The following is a 6,055-nucleotide window of genomic DNA, read 5'->3' on the forward strand; positions in this document are numbered from 1 at the left end:
TATAGTGTGAGCAAATATTTTCATTCTCTGAGTGCATTTAAGGTAGTATGCGCCTCGAAAGTGAAAGACTTAAACTTTTGCTCAAGCTTTCCTGAATGAAACTTTCAACCATTCTCTTACCAAATCAACGATAAAAATCGGGGGTCACCGTGCAAAGTTTGGAACTAGCGAAACAAATTACCCAACATTTTGCAATATTTGAAATTCAAAATGGCCGCCATTCCTGTGTTAACTCTACGGAGAAAAATTAAACTTTGAATTTTCGAAAAACCAAGCCGATGAAAGTTTTCCTCTCTCCAAGAGCTTTAAAATGAGCCCCACAAGTGGTAGATCAGAGAAGAATTATAGAAATTTGACAGTCCGGCTATCTGTCCCCGAGGCGCGTTCTACCTTAAGTTTCATCTATAGGAAGAGATATCATCATTGGTTTGAAGATTACCGCGATGACTGCTACTATCTCATAATCGTACAACAATGTCGTGTTGAGTGACTGTGCTCTGACGGATAACCTGCATCCGAAGGCGAACAAACAGAAGGACACCACGCCGATTCAACACCGCCACGCCGAAGGCTTGATTGTTGCTTTGAGCAACGTATATTCAGAGCAGTATACTATCTCTTACTATAATATGTCGTGTCGTGCGATTCTCTGCAATTCCCAATGCCCTGGATACCTTCTTAAAATACAGAAAACTGCGGGAGAGATGAACCAAATCTGGGATGAAGATTGCATCGAAAGCATTTAGGGATTGATTTATGCACAAAAGTACAGCTCCATTATCTCATATACTTTCGATGTATCCTCTAAATATTTTTTCAATATTCAGGAAACGACTGATCGTTCTTCTGTCAAAATGTCCCCGCATGCCACATGCTGGGTTCGTCATGATACAGCCTTTATCTTGTCAATTTCCCAGGTTACTCTGGGATGTTTTAGATATTTTTAGCTTGACAACCAAATTCGATTCGGTGGAGACTGTCAAGAGTCACTTTGTCAACAGCATTGCTTTAAATTTGCCACATACTCGGGGAAAAATAACAAAATGTTCCGCCTTCTTGAACGAAGAGTAGCCGAAAAAAAGATGTATCGTCAATTTCAACCACACGGCGGCATCCAATGATATCACAGATGACGAAATTATATGCTGAAGCAAAGTTAAAACACTTAGAATGATTTTTTAGTAAACTCTTTCCAGTAATGTTTTTTAGAGTGTGTATTTTATTCATCAATTTACAATATTTTGAGACATCTCTATCGTAACCAAGGTGATATCAAAGGTTATTCATTCTATAATGGAAAGATTACATATATAAGCTTACATACATACATACATACATACATACATACATACATACATACATACAGAATGCACTACTATACATGTACATTATCGAGGATCGAAACACTATTCTCTGTCACATTCGATGTCATGAGTAAATTATCGGAGATCAACGGTCAACATATTCGATCACACGAATTAAACCACCAAATAATTTTTTTTTTTGATATTTGAAAAACCAAATAACCACCATTTTCTGCGTTTGATTTTCCCAGAAAAACGTAAATCCGCGAATTTTCAGGGAAAAGGTAATAAAAGCTTAATTTTCTTAAGGCCAAATAAAAATGTCTTTCCGGTAGTATGCCGCCGAAAAGTAGAGTTGATTGGTCGGGGAATATTTTTTGTTGATGGTTGAGACCCATCAAATACGGTAAAATTTAGGGATGGACCATTAGACCTTGGGAGGGGGGGTGGTCACAATGAAATTGTGAAATTTTTTTTTTTACTATTGTAAATTTCTGAATTTTTTTTTTCCAATTGAGATTAGCTGTGCAAATTTTTTTTTTCAGAGTAAATTTTCAGATTTATAATTTTTTTTAGTTCGTCGCTGTCTGAAGATAAAGAGGGCAAAGATGTGGTGCCAAGCACCACAAGCGCCCACGCAAGCGGTCACGGGGGGGGGGGGGGGGGGGGGAGGTCAGGAGAGGGGTGTCCCCTGCTGCTGTTGGAGCTTTTGAAAAATAGAGATTACAATGGTGTTATTTTGTGGCACTTGGGGAGTATTTTGGGGGGGGAGGTCAGGAGGGGGTGTCCCCCTCCTGCCGTTGGAGCTTTTGAAAAATAGAGATTAAAATGGTGTTATTTGGTGGCACTTGGGGAGTATTTTTGCGGGGGGTGGTCAGGAGGGGGTGTCCCCCTCCTGCCGTTGGAGCTTTTGAAAAATAGAGATTAAAATGGTGTTATTTGGTGGCACTTGGGGAGTATTTTTGCGGGGGGTGGTCAGGAGGGGGTGTCCCCCTCCTGCCGTTGGAGCTTTTGAAAATAGAGATTAAAATGGTGTTATTTGGTGGCACTTGGGGAGTATTTTTGCGGGGGGAGGTCAGGAGGGGGGTGTCCCCCCTCCTGCTGTTGGAGCTTTTGAAAAATAGAGATAAAAATGGTGTTATTTGGTGGCACTTTGGGAGCATTTTTTCGGATTACACATCTTCCTCTGAAACATGGTCTTCTTGCTCCTCAGTAGCTTTCTATAGTTTTGAAAATTGACTATTTTGGTTTCCTGGCTTCCCTTTCTACTGCGTGGTGAAATGGCTACATGCACCCCACCAAACATCATGCATATCTCATGATTCACAATTGATTTTGACAAGCTGAGAAGCTAAAATAAGCTAAATAATATAGTTAAATTTGCATATTTGTGTTTTAGAGCAATTGTTGCCCTTTTTTGATCAAAACATCTATTTCTCTGTAGCAGCATGTCCAAATTGATTGGATGTGTATAGATGTGTTGAAATTTCAATATTTGTCTTTTTAGGGCAATTTATGCCATTCATGGTCAAAAAATCTGTATTCTCTGAAAGGGCTTGTCCAATTTCTTTGTTAAATTGCTACACAAAAACGATTATTCATGCAGATTTATTCAGTATTTGCTATCGAGAAACTTTCAAAGTTCAACCCTTATGTGTGTTTTTGTGTTGGGATTTGTTGGATAGATGGCATTCTACGTAGTGTATTGTTGAATGTTAAAACATGTGTTGCGTTGTTTTTTGAGGCTGTTTTTTGAGAAAAAAGAATTGAAAATGCCTTTTTAAAAGCAAAATAATACATAATGACTTGATATGTTGTTTTATCATTATTGACGTGTTTCTACTTGTTCACCCATTCTTGCAGTCATCATTGCAATAAAATGCTGTGAAAAAAATGAAACTGATGTGGCCTGCATCTGTTTACCTTGATCTTAAAAGGCAAATACAACTTTCTGTCTTGACAACCATACCATAGTTTCAATGTTTACCTAGTGTACGTGCTCGGTTTGTACGCAGGAAACAAGTAGAAAACAGGTTCTATAATTTCATAATTTTCAAGTGATCAGAATACAAAAGTCCTGAAAAGATAAGATAATCACAACTTCCAGTATAAGGGATACAGTCACCCTAAATGTATAAATTAAAATTAAAAATGTGCCGGGAGGATGTACTAAAAAATACAGAAAGTTGCTTTCTGTCGGTAAAATCTAAAAAAAATTCAAAATTTTAAAGACTTTTGCAGATTTTTTTTTACGCCTTTGTCTTCTTATTTTTTTTTTTTTATTTGCAGACTAGTTTGAAGATTTTTTTTTCCCTAACTTTCTGCTCTGAAATTTTTTTTTTTCTGTTTTTGACCACCCCCCTCCCAAGATCTAATGGTCCGTCCCTTAGAGAATTCACTCAAAAGTTTTTTGAAAATGCAAAAAAATATCTCGGGTTGGCAGGTTTTTCCGGGGTAGGTCGGGTTACCGGAAACACACATTTTAACCTTGTTTGCAAAAGGAAAAATTGTCTTTTCTTTCGATTTCTGGTTGCGTACTACTTACAACCAAGGCTAAAAAACAAACAAACAACGGCCTGGTCGGACTTAGCGGCCGACGGATCGCCGCTGTGATGATATTGATGTAAACGAAATGACTTTACTCCAATTCACTTTGTGATGAATACCAATGGCAAATATCAAAGACGGACAGATGAAGAAAGTAATTTGCCAAGAATGAAGTAAATCGTTTCTATAACCACAGAATATACTGTTGAACACGAATTTCAAAGTTAGCTACAGGCCTAATATTGCTTTTTCATTCGTAAGGTGGTTTTATATCATCGAGGAGAGGAGCTGAGCTCATACTAGTATACTCGAAGACCGTCCCGTTGAGTAACAACTTAGTTGCTACGTACTTGAGAACATCACAAATTTATAAGTTAGTGGTATGGTTTTTAAATATGGTGTGAGTATATAATATGAGGGAGCAGGTGATTGTATTCCACATTTCTCGAACTAGGTCTAATATGAAATATTGACGGTAGAGGGCGCGCGTCGAGATATCAGCATGTTCACAGATGATGATTTCATGCGACAAGGACGTTGAACTTTGTCGTGTGTACGGAACGTGTATTTATCACCGAGATTATCGGAAATACAATGAAAGTCATTTGAATAACAGACGTTTTATCATGGATCGTCACTTCTCTCGCGGTTCTGTTTAAATTTTTAACAAAAGCAGGACTTAAAATTCTGAAGGAAAAAACAAGAAATATAGAAGTTTCCATACCATGTCTAGCAAAAATTATACAAATGTAAAACGTCATGCTTATGTACGTTGTTCACCGACCGAAACTGCTGGTATAATGAGTTTTTTGTAGGAAAAATTGTCCTTTCCCATGCAAACATTCTCGGATGAAACAAACCATTATTGGAAAATCATCTCTCTCATAGCCTTATGGCGTTGATTGGTCCAAAGTTTGTCTGAATAATCAATAATCGTCGGCCGTTGCTTATTTTAAAACGTGTCGATCGATGTTTTTGGACTCACTGTTTTGGAAAACAGTTTTCATCGCAGTAGTATAGAACAGGCTGACTTGTTACGATTACAAACAAATTTTGTAGCTGTTGAGGGAGATTTTAATCTTGAGTGTCGGGAGCATTAGAGTCATTGTATAAGGCATCGAGAGGGTCCTGTACAGTCCCCCTCTAGCCTTTTACCCCGTTCCCATTACACAGGTCCACGATCACCATTGGTAACAATGGGTTTGGGCCAGACCAGGGTTGTGAAAGGGAAAACTGTTCTGAAGTCACTAGGGTCAGGCCTGTCGAGTCGATTTTTGCACAGGCGCTAGACGGCGTCGACTTGATATGTAGTGGCCCTGTCACACCTTGACGGTTTAGCCAGCCTATGCCAACGTGTGAAAAATTTGGCGCATACGCTGGGCGTACGTCGAATACGTTATGGGTAACTTTTGAATAAGTTAAGAGGACGCTGAGACACGCTGTTATATGTCGTAGTACGGCTAGATCGTCGAAAACTTTTGTGCATGCACAAAACTTTTCGACGTATGCTAGAGAATGACTTGCACACGCGGATCATAAGTTGTAAATAGATTATGCGCTCGTCGACACACGTTCACACACGTTACTTGTAAGTTACTAATAAGTCGAAATGCGCCGAGATAATTGTCTAGCGTACCCAAAACGTATTTTAACCTATGAGTTTGTTATTTAAGACCGTTTTACACCATAATTTGAAGATTTCCATTCTTTCATGATTGTCGCACCTACGAAATCTTTATTCTTGAAATTATTGATTTCTTGTTTTTCTCCTAGGAAAAATCTCGTTGTTTACAACGTATTTTATCGATATTAGACTTTCTTGTAGGTAAATTTATTCAACTCGTGATGACGAGACATAGGCCTACTTGAAATGTAAGCAGTTGTATGCTCTTGAATTTTTTTCACTTTTAAGTAACTTGCACCCTGTCGAACACAAGTGAAGCATTCAAATAAACTTTGACGCCCCCTCACCTCCCCCCATCTGCTCTCTGAAAAAAAAATATTTCCAAAGATTTGTTTACCATGTCAGCATGCATAACTAGAAGACCAAGGCTACAATTATTGCAGCTAATATACCTGATGCCTTCCTTTCATACACCTAAAATACTAATAAGAGAGATGGAGTATATTCAGCCAATATTCTTCTCAAACCAAAGTAAATGGAAAACGGGGGGGGGGGGGGGGGGGGGTTGGGTTGGAAAGAA

The sequence above is a fragment of the Ptychodera flava genome, chromosome 18, assembly GCF_041260155.1.
Source record: "Ptychodera flava strain L36383 chromosome 18, AS_Pfla_20210202, whole genome shotgun sequence".
Lineage (NCBI taxonomy): Eukaryota > Metazoa > Hemichordata > Enteropneusta > Ptychoderidae > Ptychodera > Ptychodera flava.